Source organism: Manis pentadactyla, chromosome 10 (assembly GCF_030020395.1).
Source record: "Manis pentadactyla isolate mManPen7 chromosome 10, mManPen7.hap1, whole genome shotgun sequence".
NCBI classification, from domain to species: Eukaryota; Metazoa; Chordata; class Mammalia; order Pholidota; family Manidae; genus Manis; species Manis pentadactyla.
Genome location: NC_080028.1, coordinates 46,001,917 through 46,021,118, shown reverse-complemented (window position 1 = coordinate 46,021,118; position 19,202 = coordinate 46,001,917). Strand labels below are relative to the sequence as shown.

The 19,202-nt window shown below is 37.6% G+C and overlaps 1 pseudogene; it reads left to right on the top strand.

Annotated features, from left to right (window-relative positions):
• Positions 1 to 467: 467 nt before the first annotated feature.
• LOC130679311 (olfactory receptor 6C2-like) lies at positions 468 to 18,408 on the top strand (annotated as a pseudogene).
• The last annotated feature ends 794 nt before the right edge of the window (positions 18,409 to 19,202 follow it).

Here is a 19,202-nt window from a genome sequence, read left to right as displayed (position 1 = left end):
GCCAGCATCACTCTAATACCAAAACCAGATGAAGATGATACAAAAAAAATTACAGACCAATATCCTGAACATTGATGTAAAGATTCTCAAAAAAATATTAGCCAGCCAAATTAAAAAATGTCAGTGGGCAGAGGATCAGAATAGACATTTTTCAAAGAAATACAGATAACCAAAAAACTCCTCCCAAATCACATAGAACACAAAAACACAGCAAATAAAGCTAAGCCTGTAAACAACCTGAAGACTGTGGAACTGACCACCTACATCTGGGGAAGAAGAGAAGACCCTATAGAAAAGGGTAAAGGACAATGCCCCAATACAGCATGATTCAAGCCCTTCCCCCACCCTGGCCCACAGGCTGGAGGAAGAGAAACCAAGTGGGAAGGGAGTAGGAGCCCAGGACCCTGAACCCTTGACCCTGGAAATGTGCTCCAGGAACACAACCCACATTGCTTGGTGCCCTGGTGATGGGCGGGGCTGGACAACAGAGATGGGCAGAACAGAAGGCTGAGAAGCCAGCTGCCTGTGGAGAAGAACTATACTCTAAAAACCTCCCCCTTGAGAAAGAAAGCACAGTGGGCCATTTGAAAGACTTCCCAGCAGTGAGAGTGGTGGCAGAGGAAAAGGTAGGCAAAATAGAGATGGATCTTGTTTTTTTATCCATTCTGTCACTCTATGTCTTTTGATTGGTGCGTACAGTCCATTTACATTTAGGGCGATTATATATAGATGTGTGCTTATTGCCATTGTAGACTTTACATATGTGGACACCAAGGATTCAAAGATAACTTCCTTGCCATTTAAAAGTCTGTCTTGAATTGTTTATTGGGGGCGGAGCCAACATGGCGGCGTGAGTAGGACAGTGGGAATCTCCTCCCAAAAACATATATACTTTTGAAAATACAACAAACACAACTAGCCCTAAAAGAGAGACCAGAAGACGCAGGACAGTGGCCAGACTACAGCTACACCAGCGAGAACCCAGCGACTGGTGAAAGGGGTAAGATACAAGCCCCGGCCCGGCGGGACCCGAGCGCCCCTCTCCCCAGCTCCCGGCGGGAGAAGAATAGGCAGAGCGGGAGGGAGACGGAGCCCAGGACTGCCGAACACCCTGCCCCAGCCATCCAGGAAAGAGCGCAGACACAGTACGTGCCCAGGGGGCCCTGGATACTGGGGGAACAGGGAGTAAGACCTCTGAGCGGGTGCTGAAGCTGATGCCCCTGTGACAAAGAAAAGCGGGGGCTTTTTGAAAGTCTTAAAGGGACAGGGACTTAACAGCTTGACGGAAACAACCCAGGTCACAGTACAGCAGCTGGAAATTACAGGGAAAACCGGGTGCACTAACGCCCTGGGCAACAGCTCTGAGACCCCTCACGGAGGCAAACAGTCAAGCAGCCCCCCCATCCATTACACCACCGGGCGCTGAGAAAGCAGAGAAGCAGCCTGAGACAAATTCCGCCAACAGAAAGGGAAATTTCTCCCTTCCGGCCAGGCAAGACACAAAGACCCACTCTACATGCAATTACCCAACACAAGCCACTAGGGGTCGCAGTTGTCCCTGTAAAGAAAGGCCAGTAGCAAGTAAAAATTTTGGCCCTCAAAGCTGACAGTCAATAGCACCTGTCAACATGAAAAGGCAAAAAAATATGATCCAGACAAGACTAACCCAGACAGCTTCGGCATCTGCTACATCTTCCCCTGAGAAGGAACCTGGGGAGATAGATTTAGCCAATCTACCTGAAAAAGAATTCAAAATAAAAGTCATAACCATGCTGATGGACTTGCAGAGAAATATGCAAGAACTAAGGAAGGAGAATTCAGAAATAAAACAAGCTCTGGAAGGACTTCAAAACAGAATGGACGAGATGCAAGAGACCATTAATGGACTAGAAAACAGAGAACAGGAACGCAGAGAAGCTGATGCAGAGAGAGATAAAAGGATCTCCAGGAATGAAAGAATTTTAAGAGAGCTGAGTGATCAATCAAAAAGGAATAATATAAGAATCATAGGTATTCCAGAAGAAGTAGGGAGAGAAAAGGGGATAGAAAATGTCTGTGAAGAAATAATTGCTGAAAATTTCCCCAAACTAGGGGAAGAAATGGCCTCTCAGACCACAGAGGTACACAGAACTCCCATGACAAGGGATCCAAGGAGGGCAAAACCAAGACATATAATAATTAAAATGGCAAAGATCAAAGACAAGGACAAAGTATTACAGGCAGCCAGAGAGAAAAAAAAGGTTACCTACAAAGGAAAACCCATCAGGCTATCATCAGACTTCTCAACAGAAACCCTACAGGCCAGAAGAGAATGGCATGATATACTTAATGCAATGAAACAGAAGGGCCTCGAACCAAGACTACTGTATCCAGCACGAATATCATTTAAATATGCAGGAGGGATTAAACAATTCCCACACAAGCAAAAGTTGAGGGAATTTGCCTCCCACAAACCACCTCTACTGGGCATCCTACAGGGACTGCTCTAGATGGGAGCACTCCTAAAAAGAGCACACAACAAAACACCCAACTTATGAAGAAGGGAGGAGGAGGAATAAGAAGGGAGAGAAATAAAGAATCATCAGACTGTGTTTATAATAGCTCAACAAGCGAGTTAAGTTAGACAGTAAGATAGTAAAGAAGCTAACCCTAAACCTTTGGTAACCACAAACTTAAAGCCTGCAATGGCAATAAATTCATACCTTTCAAAAATCACCCTAAATGTAAATGGACTCAAAGCACCAATCAAAAGACACAGAGTAATAGAATGGATAAAAAAGCAAGATCCATCCATATGCTGCTTACAAGAGACTCACCTCAAACCCAAAGACGCGCACAGACTTAAAGTCAAGGGATGGAAAAAGATATTTCAAGCAAACAACAGAGAGAAGAAAGCAGGTGTTGCAATTCTGGTATCAGACAAAACAGACTTCAAAATAAAGAAAGTAACAAAAGACAAAGAAGGACATTACATAATGATAAAGGGCTCAGTCCATCAAGAGGATATAACCATTATAAATATATATGCCCCCAATACAGGAGCACCAACATACCTGAAACAAATATTAATAGAACTAAAGGAGGAAATAGAATGCAATGCATTCATTCTAGGAGACTTCAACACACCACTCACTCCAAAGGACAGATCCACCAGACAGAAAATAAGTAAGGACAGAGAGGCACTGAACAACACACTAGAACAGATGGACCTAATAGACATCTACAGAACTCTACATCCAAAAGCAACAGGGTACACATTCTTCTCAAGTGCACATGGAACATTCTCCAGAATAGACCACATACTAGGACACAAAAAGAGCCTCAGTAAATTCCAAAAGATTGAAATCCTACCAACCAACTTTTCAGACCACAAAGGCATTAAACTAGAAATAAACTGTTCAAAGAAAGCAAAAAGGCTCACAAACACATGGAGGCTAAACAACACGCTCCTAAATAATCAATGGATCAATGACCAAATCAAAATGGAGATCCAGCAATATATGGAAACAAATGACAACAACAACACTAAGCCCCAACTTCTGTGGGACACAGCAAAAGCAGTCGTAAGAGGAAAGTATATAGCATTCCAAGCATATTTAAAAAAGGAAGAGCAAACCCAAATGAACGGTCTAATGTCACAACTATCGAAATTGGAAAAAGAAGAACAAATGAGGCCTAAGGTCAGCAGAAGGAGGGACATAATAAAGATCAGAGAAGAAATAAATAAAATTGAGAAGAATAAAACAATAGCAAAAATCAATGAAACCAAGAGCTGGTTCTTCAAGAAAATAAACAAAATAGATAAGCCTCTAGCCAGACTTATTAAGAGGAAAAGAGAGTCAACACAAATCAACAGTATCAGAAATGAGAAAGGAAAAATCACGACAGATCCCGCAGAAATACAAAGAATTATTAGAGACTACTATGAAAACCTATATGCTACCAACTGGGAAACCTAGGAGAAATGGACAATTTCCTAGAAAAATACAACCTTCCAAGACTGACCCAAAAAGAAACAGAAAATCTAAAAAGACCAATTACCAGCAACGAAATTGAAGCGGTAATCAAAAAACTACCAAAGAACAAAACCCCCGGGCCTGATGGATTTACCTCGGAATTTTATCAGACATACAGGAAAGACATAATACCCATTCTCCTTAAAGTTTTCCAAGAAATAGAAGAGGAGGGGATACTCCCAAACTCATTCTATGAAGCTAACATCACCCTAATACCAAAACCAGGCAAAGACACAACCAAAAAAGAAAACTACAGACCAATATCCCTGATGAACGTGGACGCAAAAATACTCAACAAAATTTTAGCAAACCGAATTCAAAAATACATCAAAACCATCGTACACCATGACCAAGTGGGATTCATACCAGGGATGCAAGGATGGCACAACTTTCGAAAGTCCATCAATATCATCCACCACATCAACAAAAAGAAAGACAAAAACCACATGATCATCTCCATAGATGCTGAAAAAGCATTTGACAAAGTTCAACATCCATTCATGATAAAAACTCTCAGCAAACGGGAATAGAGGGCAAGTACCTCAACATAATAAAGGCCATCTATGAAAAATCCACAGCCAACATTATATTGAATAGCGAGGAGCTGAAAGCATTTCCGCTGAGATCGGGAACTAGACAGGGATGCCCACTCTCCCCACTGTTATTTAACGTAGTACTGGAGGTCCTAGCCACGGCAATCACACAAAACAAAGAAATACAAGGAATCCAGATTGGCAAAGAAGAAGTCAAACTGTCACTATTTGCAGATGACATGATACTGTACATAAAAAACCCTAAAGACTCCACCCCAGAACTACTAGAACTGATATCGGAATACAGCAAATTTGCAGGATACAAAATCAACACACAGAAATCTGTGGCTTTCCTATATACCAACAATGAACCAACAGAAAGAGAAATCAGGAAAACAACTCCATTCACAATTGCATCAAAAAAAATAAAATACCTAGGAATAAACCTAACCAAAGAAGTTAAAGACATATTCTGAAAACTACAAGTCACTCTTAAAAGAAATTAAAGGGGACACAAACAGATGGAAATGCATCCCATGCTCATGGCTAGGAAGAATTAATATCGTCAAAATGGCCATCCTGCCCAAAGCAATATACAGATTTGATGCAATCCCTATGAAACTACCAGCAACATTCTTCAATGAACTGGAACAAATAATTCAAAAATTCATATGGAACCACCAAAGACCCCGAATAGCCAAAGCAATCCTGAGAAAGAAGAATAAAGTAGGGGGGATCTCACTCCCCAACTTCAAGCTGTTATAAAGCCATAGTAATCAAGACAATTTGGTACTGGCACAAGAACAGAGCCACAGACCAATGGAACCGACTACACAATCCAGACATTAACTCAGACATATATGGTCAATTAATATTTGATAAAGGAGCCATGGGCATACAATGGCGAAATGACAGTCTCTTTAACAGATGGTGCTGGCAAAACTGGACAGCTACATGTAGGATAATGAAACTGGACCATCGTCTAACCCCATATACAAAAGTAAACTCAAAATGGATCAAAGACCTGAATGTAAGTCATGAAACCATTAAACTCTTGGAAGAAAACATAGGCAAAAACCTCTTAGACATAAACATGAGTGACCTCTTCTTGAACATATCTCCCCGGGCAAGGAAAACAACAGCAAAAATGAACAAGTGGGACTATATTAAGCTGAAAAGCTTCTGTACAGCAAAAGACACCATCAATAGAACAAAAAGGAACCCTACAGTATGGGAGAATATCTTTGAAAATGACACATCCGATAAAGGCTTGACGTCCAGAATATATAAAGAGCTCACACGCCTCAACAAACAAAAAACAAATAACCCAATTAAGAAATGGGCAAAGGAACTGAACAGACGGTTCTCCAAAAAAGAAATTCAGATGGCCAACAGACAGATGAAAAGAGGCTCCACATCGCTAATTATCAGAGAAATGCAAATTAAAACTACAATGAGGTATCACCTCACACCAGTAAGGATGGCTGCCATCCAAAAGACAAACAACAACAAATGTTGGCGAGGCTGTGGAGAAAGGGGAACCCTCCTACACTGCTGGTGGGAATGTAAACTTGTTCAACCATTGTGGAAAGCAGTATGGAGGTAAATCAAAATGCTCAAAACAGACATACCATTTGACCCAGGAATTGCACTCCTAGGAATTTACCCTAAGAATGCAGCAATCAAGTATGAGAAAGACCAATGTACCCCTATGTTTATCGCAGCACTATTTACAATAGCCAAGAATTGGAAGCAACCTAAATGTCCATCGATAGATGAATGGATAAAGAAGATGTGGTACATATACACAATGGAATACTACTCAGCCATAAGAAAAGGGCAAATCCAACCATTTGCAGCAACATGGATGGAGCTGGAGGGTATTTTGCTCAGTGAAACAAGCCAAGCAGAGAAAGAGAAATACCAAATGATTTCACTCATCTGTGGAATATAAGAACAAAGGAAAAACTGAAGGAACAAAACAGCAGCAGAATCACAGAACTCAAGAATGGAATAACAGGTACCAAAGGGAAAGGGACTGGGGAGGATGGGTGGGTAGGGAGGGATAAGGGGGGGCAGAAAAAGAGGGGTATTAAGATTTGCATCCATAGCGGGGTAGGAGAAAGGGGAGGGCTGTACAACACAGAGAAGACAAGTAGTGATTCTACAACAGGTTGCTACGCTGATGGACAGTGACTGTAAAGGAGTTTATAGGGGGGACCTGGTATAGGGGACAGCCTAGTAAACAAAGTATTCGTCATGTAAGTGTAGATTAATGATTAAAAAATAAAAATGCTGTTCCTATGTGGTGACCTCTAATGAGTTCTACACAATGATATAAAGGACATATAAAAGTGTAGGCAAATGGTCTGTTTGAGTTTATACAGAGGATCAAAGCCTAATTTGGCTACCCCGAAAATGAACTAAGATACGATATGAAAAAGAACTTCCAACATCAGCACTCTCGGGAAGACTCATGACAGAAGATGAACAGAAAAAAAAAAAAAACCAACAAAGATCCACGCACTGTCACAGGTGTAGATGCACTCATCCCACCAGCTCCTGGACTTGCCATGGGAAAGATGAAGGAGATATCTAAGCTGGCCTGTGCATGCAGTAAAACAAAAATTGGACTGGATCTATACTGTTGGAACTCAACCAAGAATTAGGAGAAGTGCAAATTGCAGTACTCCAAAATCTTACAACCACAGACTATTTATCGTTAAAAGAACATATGGGATATGAACAGTCCCCAGGAATGGGGTGTTCTAGTTTATCTGAATTCTCTCAGACTGTTTAAGTTCAGTCGGACAATATCCACCATATCATAGATAATTTTCACAAATGCCTAAGGTGCCTAACTGGTTTTCTTGGTTTCACTGGAGATGGCTGGTAATTACAGGTATGCTTTGGTTAGGTAACTATATTCCTAGTATGTTAATGTGTGTGCACAATTTAATTAGTAGTTTAAAACCTATCCATGCTGAAGTTACTCTACAAGAAGATATGTCAAAGAAATAATCAATCTTCCCAGGTTTTCTTCTGCCTGCTACTTCTATAGATTTTCTTCTTCCTACCTAATCACAACCTTTAAATAGAACTCGTGCCACATGTCGAATTTACCGAGTATCATAATTCTTCCAAGTGGTAAAGACACCTCAAGGCAAATGCTGGGCATAGAAGCCACAGGGCATAAATATGCAAAGAAGTAAAAAGCTAACCTTTTCAAACGATAAGGCTTCTCTCTCACTTACCAACTTAACATTTCCCTGTATGGCCCCGGAAGATGACTGGTTAGCCAGAGACGGGTAAGATTCCTCAAGGGAGGAACAACCTAAGACAGGCACAGTCGCAGGGGGCCATCTGGTGAGAAAATGGGGAGCAGCAGAGATGAGGCTTAGAACCTCCCCCCTCATGTTCTGAGAGAAATCTTCTGCATACATGGATGTTTATTGCCCTCGTCTAGCGCGGATTAACACATAGTCTACAGGCACACACCTGATCATCTACATTTGCTCTCTTACAACACTAAACTATGTTTTCTACCTTTATCTCGTATCTACCTACCACTTCAGCATTTTATTAAAAATAATAATAATAGAGAAATGTGGTATCCACATATAAATCAAGTTTAAAAATCAAATGAATATTCATATTTGAACTGACTGTGTATAGTTCATAATGCATTAACAAAACCGAAAGCTTCTGTGATGACAGCCCTTGCACTGTTCACCATGTAACTTATTCACTATGTAAGAATTTGTACTCCATGTAAGAATTTGTTCGTTATGCATCAGAAGATTGGAGACTGACGAAAATTAGGCTTGGGGTGGATTAATGATTGTGCATTGAGTATTGACCCCCTATACAGAAATTTATTGTGGTTAACAACTATTTGATCAATAAATATGAGAGATGCCCTCACAATATATATATATATATAAACACACTTCCAATTGTAAAATAAATAAGTAACCGGGATGTAATGTATAGCGTAAGGAATATAGTCAAAATATTGTAACAACTTGGTATGGTGATACCTGGTACCTAGAATTATCATGTATATAAATGTTGAGTCGCTGTGTTGTACACCTGAAACTAATGTAATGCAATGCTGTTGTCAACTACCCTTCAATAAAAAAAATAAAATAAAATAAATAAATAAATAAATAAATAAATAAAAACTATTGTTTATTCTCTATTTCAAATATAATCTAAAAGTACTATTTTTTCTCCATTCTATTTCTTTCTCCTCCAATCTTTATATATCAGGTGTCATATTCTGTACTTTGTGTATTCCTTGACAAACTTTGTGAGTAGCTGATTTAATTTTCTATTTGCCTAAAATTAGTTGGTCTACTAACTTTACTGAAGGATTATTTTCTCTGGTGAGAGCTGTATTTTGCCTCCAAGAGACACATTTCAAGCCAAAGACATATACAGACTAAAGTGAAGGGGTAGAAAAAGACATTTCACGCAAATAAGAGGGAGAAAAAAAGCAGGGGTAGCAGTACTTATATTACACAAAATAGATTTCAAAATAAAGTAAAAAGAGATGGAGAAGAATATTATATAATGATTAAGAGGTCAGTCCAACAAGAGCATATAACCATTATAAGTATCTATGCACCCAATACAGAAGTACCTAAATATGTAAAACAAATACTAACTGAATTAAAGGGGAAGATATAACGCAACACACACATCTTAGGAGACTTCAACACACCACTCACAACAAAAAATAGATGAAACATACAGAAAATAAGTATGGAGACAGAGGAGCAGAACAATGCATTAGAAAAGATAGATCTAACAGAAGTCTGCAGAACACTCCACAGAAAAGCAACAGGGTACACGTTCTTCTCAAGAGTACACACAATGTTTTCCAGAATAGTTCACATACTAGGCCACATAAAGAGCCTTGGTAGATTCACAAAGATTGAAATTGTCCAAGTCTACTTCTAAGACCACAAAAGTATGAAATTTAGAAAGATATTATGCAAAGAAAACAACAAAGCCCACAAATACGTGGAGGCTTAACAACATGCTCCTAAATAATCAAAGGATCAGTGACAAAATAAAAACAAAGATCAAGCAGTATAATGAGACAAATGAAAACAACTCAACAGCCCCAAACCTGTGGAATGCAGCGAAGGAAATTCAAAGAGGAAAGTATATAGCAATACAGGCCTACCTCAGTAAAGAAGAACAATACCAAATAAACACTCTAAACTCACAGTTAATGAAACTAGAAAAAGAAGAACAAATGAGGAGCCAAGTCAGAGAAGGTGGGACATAATAAAGATCAGAGAAGAAATAAATAAAATTTAGAATAAAATAATAGAATCAAAGAAACCAGGACTTATTTCTTTGAGAAAATAAACAAAATAGGTAACCCCTAGCTAGACTTATTAAGACAAAAAAAGTCTACACACATAAACAGAATCACAAATGAGAAAGGGAAATCACTATGGACATCACATAAATACAAAGAATTATTACAGAATACTATGAAAAATTATATATATGCTAACAAATTGGATAACCTAGAAAAAATTGACAACTTTCTAGAAAAACACAACCTTCTAGGAATGACCCAGAAGAAACAGAAAATCTGAACATACCAATTAACAACAACTAAATTCAATTGTTAATCAAAAATCTACCCCAAAACAAAACCCCTGTCCAGATAGCTTCACCATTGAATTTTACCAAACCTTAAGAGAAGACCAAGACCCATCCTCCTTAAAGTTTTCCAAATAGTAGAAGAGGAGATAATACTTCGAAATTCATTCTATGATGCCAGAATCACTCTAATACCAAAACCAGACAAAGACACCACAAAAAAGAAAATTATAAACCAATATCCCTGATGAACATAGATGCAAATATCCTCAACAAAATATTAGCAAATCAAATTCAAAAAGACCATCCATCATGACTAAGTGGGATTTATTCCACGGATTCAAGGACAGAATAATATTTGAAAATCAATTAACACCATTCACCACATCAACAAAAAGAAGGACAAAAACTACATGACCATCTCAATAGATGCTGAAAAAGCATTTGAAAAAATTCGACATCCATTCATGATAAAAACTCTCAACAAAATGGGTATTGAGGGCAAGTACCTCAACATAATGAAGGCAATATATGACAAATCCACAGCCAACATCATACTTAATAGCAGGAAGCTGAAAGCTTTTCTTTTAACACCAGGAAAAATACAATGATGCACATTGTACCCACTTTTATTCAACATATTACTGGAGGTCCTAGCCAAGGCAATCATATGACACCAAGAAATACAAGGGATTCAAACTGGTAAAGAAGAAGTTAAACTTTCACTGTTTGCAGACAACATGGTATTATACATAGAAAACCCTAGACTCCACAAAATAAACTGTTAGAACTAATAACTGAATTCAGCAAAGTTGCAGGATACAAAATTAATACAAAGAAATCTGTTCCATTCCAATATACTAAGAAAGAATTAGCAGAAAGAGAAAACAGGAAAACAACTCCAGTTATAATTGCATCAAAAAGAATAAAATATTCTTTTAGGAATAAACCTAACCAAGGATATGAAAGACCTATACTCTGACAACTGCAAGACACTAATGAGAGAAATTAAAGAAGCCACCAATAAATGGAAACATATCCCGTGCTCATGGATAGAAAGAATTAATATTGTCAAAATGGCCTGTCTGCCTAAAGCCATATACAGACTGAAGCAATCCCTATCAAAATACCAAAATCATTCTTCAACCAACCAGAAAAATAGTTCTGAAATTCATATGGAACCACAAAGATACTGAATAGCCAAACCAATCCTGTGAAGGAAGAAAAAAATCATAATTGTTTTCCCTAACTTCAAGCTCTACTACAAAGCAACAGTAATCAAGAAAATTTGTTATTGGCACAAGAACAGACACATAGATCTATGGAACAGAATACAGAACCCAGATATAAACCCACATGTGTATGGCCAATTTATGTATGATAAAGGAGCTATGGATTTACAATTGGGAAATGACAGCCTTTTCAACAATTGATGTTGGTAAACATGATACATGTAAGAAAATGAAACTAGATTTTTGTCTATAAATGGTACAGTGACCTGAAGCTGGACGTAAGTCATGAAACTTCATAAAACTCATACAGAAAACATAGGAAAAATTCTCTCATAGCAATTTTTTCCTGAAAATATATTTGTAGGCAAAGGAAACAAAGTAAAAAATGAACAAGTGGGACTACATCAGCTAAAAAGCTTTTGTCCACCAAAGGACACCATCAGCAGAACAAAAAGTCATCCGACAGTGTGGTAGAATATATTCATAAATAACCTGTCCAATAAGGGATTAACATCCAAAATATATAAAAAGCTCCCTCACCTCAACACCCAAAAAACACAAAACCCAATTTAAATAAATAGGCAGAGGATCTGAACAAACGCTTCTCCAAACAAGAAATTTGGATGGCTAACAGACACATGAAAAGATAAGCTTCACCTTGCTTATCATCAGGGAAATGCAAAATAAAGCTACAGTGAAATATCATTTCACACCAGTTAAGATGACCAACTTGGAAAAGACAAGGAACAGTGAATGCTAGCAAGGATGTGGAGAAAGGGGAACCCTTCTACACTGTTAGTAAAAATGTAAATTAGTTCAACTATTGTGGAAAACAATATGGAGTTTCCTCAATAAATTAAAAATAGAAATTCCTTTCAACCTAGGAATTCCACTCCTAGGAATTTACCCAAAGAAAAGAAGATCCCAGATTCAAAAAGATATATGCACCCCTGTGTTTATTGCAGCACTATTTACAGTAGTCAAGGTATTGAAGCAACCTAAGTGTTCATCAGTAGATGAATGGCTAAATAAGATGTGGTACATATGCACAATGGAATATTATTCAGCCATAAGAAGAAAACAAACCCTACCATTTGCCACAACATGGATGGAGCTAGAGGGTATTATGCTCAGTGAAATAAGTCAGGCAGAGAAAGACAAGTACCAAGTGATTTCACTCATTTGTGGAATAACAACAAAGCAAAGCTGAAGGAACAAAATACAGCAGACTCACAAACTCTAAGAAGGGACTAGTGGTGACCAAAGGAAAGGGTTTGAGATGTTCCGTGGGGAGGGAGGGAGAAGGGGATCAAGGGACACTATAATTTGCAATCACAATATAGGTAGGTCACAGGGAAGGCAGTGAAGCATGGAGAAGACAAGTAATTAATCTATAGCATCTTACTACGCTGATGGACAGAGACTGCAATGAGGGCGGTGAGGACTTGATAATATGAGTGAATATTGAAACCACAATGTTTTTCATGTGAAGCCTTCATAAGATTGTATATCAATGATACTTTAATAAATAAAAAAAAATTGTCCTGGGAGGGTGGTACTCCAAGAGAGTGCATGGAAATTCCATAACTGCCAATCCCCCATTCCTTGCCCTATGAATGGCTCCAATTGGGCTGCTCCTGTGTGGTATTCTTTGTATTAAACTTGTAATAAGTGCAGCACTTACATATTACTATGGGCAATATTTGGAAGGAAAACATCAAAATAATAATATTGATTCAGGATATTACTATTTCCATAACTTTTATTATTTTCCACATGTACATTTGAATTTTTTCATATTAAATATTTATTATCAGTATAATTTTAGATCAGAAGGCTGTCTTCATATTCATTGCATTGCAAAAACAATGTGTGAATAAATACATAAGAATCTGCTTCTGAATTATCATTGGAAACTTATTTTTTACACTTGGAATGAGCTGGTTGCTATTAAAGTTTCTTATTCTCTAAGGACATTATCCCTATTGGTGCTTTACATAGAATTTTATGGCAAAGTACATCATATTTTATACTCATCGCAGGCTTTGAATCAGGTACTCCAAGGGCTTTTTTATTAAGCTATTTTCTACACAACTGTTACAGAAGGAGTTAATAAGTTGAGCTGTTGGTATAAAAAGCAGTTTGGAAAAAATCAGACCACTCACTTTTGCAGAGCCAGAAGGTCTTCTCAGCTCCTACTTGTACTGTGACTTTATTATTTGCCTTTTAACTACCCAAAATATGAAGAAATTATCCTATTTTAACTAGGATACATTTCTAGGCATTAAGATGACATTTCTCATAAATCCAGAAACGTTGTGTACATATGTGGTGAGTATAAGTCTCTGGGAGCAAGTGGCTAGAAAGGCACTTAGATGATCCTACTAGTAGGTTTTATGTCATTTTAGCTATAGTTTCTCCGTGAAAGAATGACAAATGGAAAAGGCAAGTCCTGGGATGTTTTCAAGCCCACCAGATTGAAAATGATGGTAGGACTCATTTTATGCATTACTCATTTGATTCAGTCCCACATAGTGAATGATTTGCAGAAAAAAAATTTCTCATCTCTCTTTGTATTCCTCTTCTCTCCTGTCTCTATGTCTTATTTATCTGTTATATCTATCTATATATTTACATCACACATATCTCAATTAACTTTTGTTAAACATTCCATTTTCTTGTATCTCCCTCTTTAAGGACAAGCATCTCCTGATTGCAAACACTTTGCCTCATAAATACAGTTTAATGTCCCTTTTACTTTCATGATATCTGTGTCCTGGAAATGTTCCATGTAGAACCGTCCTTGATGGGAGTTGATACTACTCATTTAAACATCATAGTAACTCTATTACTATTACTCTGTTAATTCCACTGTAAAGTTATCTCCACTTTACAGATTAGGAAACCAGGAGCACAGAGAGATTAAATGACTTGCTCAAGGTCTCTTAACTAGTAGATGACAGAGATGTGACTTGATCCTAGACAGACAGTTCCTTCCAGGGTCCATATACCTAACCACTGTGTATCACTGAAACATGATCATACATCTTATCCTAAAGGAAGGTGAGCAAAGTGTCTTGATATCTTTCATGTATTTATGATTTTTGCACATAGTTTCTCATGTTATATTAAAATAATCAGGCATTAAAGCCCTCTCTGTTGAAGTAGAGATAGAAAACAAAGGAATAATAGAGGAACTTAGAGAAAATCAGAAGAAAAGCTGTTGAAGGACTAATTTCTGGGAGAGCTATGACTTGACTTTTAAATAATACATAGCAAAATAGAGGAGGAATCTGGAGAGTCTAGGTAGGATGTAATCACCATCTCCCATACATTTCCATTTTATCAGGTACCACAAGTTGAAGTAAAGGAATTTTAGGATTTAACTTTTTTGTCTAAGAGTTTTTGGAATAAGAAGATTATGCCCCATGCCGCAAAAGCCAACAATTCCTGATCCTACAGGGGAAATCTCAACCAAAGTATGGACTTAAAAAATTAATTGGTTATAATGCTGTGAATTGGGAGAAACTGGAATGTTTAAAACAATCTCAGTAGCAGTAATTTTCAAGAGAAAACTTCTAAGAAGCTTAGATTCCATGGGGCAGATTTCAGTGCAGCTGAGGGAATTACCTCATCAATACCCATCTTACAAAAGGAAATGCATGTGACTGGGTTTGCTTGGTGTTGATAGACACTGGCTCATGCAATTCTGCTTGATGTTGTTCTTCAGATCCCATTTCTGTGACTTTTATGTGAAGAATGGCAATAGGCGAAGTCAGTGATGAGAAACCATTCAGCAATAATGATGTTCAACATACTGGGGCTGACAAGTGACCCGCAGCTAGAGATTTTGGTTTTTCTATTACTGTTCATCTCATACATGTTAAGTTTAATTGAGAATCTTACCATAATTTTGCTTATTTTGGGGGATTCTCATTTAAAAACAGCTATGTATTATTTTCTTCAAAATTTCTCTTTCTTAGAAATTGCACTCACAACGGCCTGTGTCCCCACACACCTCTATATCATATCAAGTGGGAACAAAGCCATCAGCATCAAAGCCTGCTTCAGCCAAATATTTTTTTATTGTCCTCTTTGGAGATACAGAATATTTTCTGTTGGCTGTGATGTCCTATGACCACTATGTGGCCATCTGCAAACCCCTGCATTACGTGAGCATCATGAACAGCAGAGTCTGCAGGAACCTCATCCTCAGTTGCTGGATATCTGGCTTATTGATTATCCTTCCACCCCTTGGTTTGAGCCTAAATCTGGAATTCTGTGACTCTGTTATTGATAATTTTTTCTGTGATGCTTTTCCAATGCTTAAGAATTCATGTTCAGATACATGGTTCATAGAGCAGTTGGTTATATTTGGTGGTGTTTTAACCTTCCTAATGACCCCAGTGTGTGTAGTTCTGTCCTATATTTACATCGTTAGGATGGTTCTAAGATTACCCTCAGCCCAGCAAATGAAAAAAACCGTTTCCAATTGTTCTTCTCATATGATTGTGGCTTCCACTGCATATGGCAACTGCATTTTTGTATATATCAAAACTTCAGCTAAAGATGAGCTGGCCATTAATAATAAGGAGGTTTCTGTGCTCATTGTGTATGTTGCCCCTTTGTTGAACCCCTTCATTTATACCCTGAGAAATAAACAAGTGAAGCAGTCTTTCCATGACACCCTCAAAAGACTTGTGCTTCTTCCAAAGAAATTTTAGGTTCTCTTACTACAAAATGAAAATAAAAACAAAGTTATCAGTATATGGATGGAAACTGAACCATGGATGTTGTCCAGTCTTACGTTGTTGAGGGCAATGTAGAGAGTTAGGCAGAAAGTCTAAAAAGAAGTGTGAGGGATCAGCCTTTTGCAGATGCATATTTCTCTACTTTTCTGAAACTTCAGTGTGTAACTCATCTGCTCATTTCAATCAACTCTTTTTAGTCTTGTCTCATATACATTAGTCATTAGTTCCATGTATTCATATCACTCTATTCTTTGCAACAAAACCTTCCTTTTTTTAAATGGTAGCATAGTTGATACACAGTTATATTTGCATCAGGTATACAACATAATAATTCAACAATTTTATTCATTTTGAAATACTTATCATGGTCAATGTATTTACCAACTGTCAACATACAGTTATGACAATATTATTCAGTATATTTTCTGTGGTGTACTTTTTATCCCCATGACTTTTAATTTTATAATTGGAAGTTTGTATCTCTTTATCCTCTTTGCTTATTTAACCCTTATGTACATTTCTTCCCCTATCAGAAGCAACAGTGTGTTTCCTGTATTTATGAGTCTATTTCTATATTCATTTGTTTGATTGTTTTATTTTTAAAGATTTTTCATGTAAGTGAAATACTATGATATTTATCTTTCTGTGTTTTACTCATTTCATTTAGTATATTAGCCTATAGATCCATCTGTATTGTTTCAAATAATATTTTTGTTTTTGTATGGCTGAATTATATTTCATTGAATAAATGAACCACATCTCTAACCATTCATCTATTAATGAACTCTTAGGTTGCCTCGATATCTTGACTGTTAATGAATAATTCTTCAATAAACACATAAGACATATTTCTTTTCAAAGTGGTGATTTTGTTTACTTCAGGTAAATACTTGGAAATGGACATGCTGGATCATATCGTATATCTGTTGTTATTTTTAGGAATCACCATACCATTTTCCATAATGGCTGCACGAGTTTACATTCCCACCACAGTGAACAGGGGTTCCCTTTCTTCTACATCTTCACCAACGTTGGATATTTCTTGTCTTTTTGATAATAGCCATTCTAATAAATGTGAGGGGATCTCATTGTGGTTTGATTTGCATTTCCCTGATGAGTATTTATGTTGAGCACCTTTGCATATGCCTGTTGGCCATCCATTGGTGTTCTCTGGAAAAATATCTCTTCATGTCCTCTCTCCATTTTTCAATCAGATGATTTAGCTTTTGGATGAATTTGAATATCTACCTCCTCGTAAACTCTCTTTGATTTTTACATGCTTACTGAGTAGAGTTTCAAAGTGAGTGATGAGAAACCACACACAAATACAAGTTTTATCATGTTGAGACTCACAGATGATCCTCAACTGTAAATCCTGCTTTTTATCTTCCTATTTCTCACCTACATGTTGAGTGTAACAGGGAACCTGACTACTCTCACCCTCACATTGGTGGACTCCCATCTTAAGAACCCTATGTATTTTTTCCTCAGGAATTTTTCTCTTAGAAGTGTCATTTACTACTGCCTGCATTCCTAGGTTCCTGTACAGCATGTCAACTGGGGACAATACCATTACCTACAATGCTTGTGCCAGTCAAGTATTTTTAGGTGTTCTCTTTGGAACAACAGATTTTTTCTCCTGGCAGCCATGTCCTCTGATCAGTACATTGCTATCTGTAAACCCCTGCATTACATGACCATCATGAACAGTAGGGTCTGTACCTTACTAGTCCTCTGCTGTTGGGGGTCTGGCTTGATGATCATTCTCCCACCCCTTAGCTTGGGCCTCCAGCTTGAATTCTGTGACTCTAATACAGCTGATCATTTTATCTGTGATGCAGGTCCCCTCCTAAAGATCTCATGCTCAGATACACGGGTAATAGAACAAGTGGTTATCTTTGTGGCTGGGTTTGGACTCATCATCACCCTAGTGTGTGTGATTCTGTCCTACACACACATCATCAGGAGAATTCTCATGTTCCCCAATGTTCAACAGAGAAAAAAGTCCTTTTCCACCTGTTCCTCCCACATGGTTGTGGTTTCCATCGCCTATGGCAGCTGCATCTTCATCTACATCAAGCCCTCGGCAAAGGAGGAGGTTGCAGTAAACTAAGGCGTCTCAGTGCTCACTACATCTGTTGCCCCCTTGTTGAACCCCTTCATTTACACCCTGAGGTACAAGCAAGTGAAACAAGCTTTTAATGACTCCGTGAAGATGATTGCATTTCTCTCAGAGAAATCAAAGCTTTGATGAAACAAGTAAAATGTAGAAGAAAGTCCTCTAAATATTAAACTACCGCCTTTAACTTAATTCAGTTCTTTGTGCCTATAGTTCAGTCATATTAACCTTCTCAGACATTTAATGCTGCACCCTCTCACTTTAAGCAAACTCTTTCTTCTTATTTCAAATCCATCTGATATGTGGTGCTTTCCCTCATTGAGAATCTATAAAACGTATTTCCAAGTAATCAAACTTGTTCATTTCTCACCCAAATGTTCTTTCAGTGCTCTGGTGAAGGAAGGAATGTAATAATATTTAAAAGCATACAAATTATCTAGAAGATACATTATGTGGTAATAGTACTAGATTCTTCTCAAAAACAAAGTTGTCAGAATTATCCCAAATAGTAACAGAGTGCTTGTCAATGAAGAAAGGAAAGAAGAAAGAAAGAAAGATGAAATAAATTGAGGGACAGAGGGAAGGAAAAATAGGAGAGAGAGAAAAGGAAAGAAAGAAGGAAGTAATAATAGGAGAGAGAAAGAAAACAGGCAAAAAAGCAAGAAAGCAAGAAAAGGAGAAAGAGGCCTCTACTGATTACACTCCCACCTTTTAAATTAGCTTTAAAAGTAAATCGTTACTGCTGCTGGCTAACAAGCAAAAAGGGCAAAAAGGTAATTGCTAGAGAAAATTGAAAAGATTATTTCTGACATTAAATTTAAAACTCAGAGAATATCTATCTCAAAATTTAAAAGTAGGCTTTGAAATTGCCATTTAACACTGTTTAAAATTACTTCTATGGCATAATTTTGAAAACAATTACATTT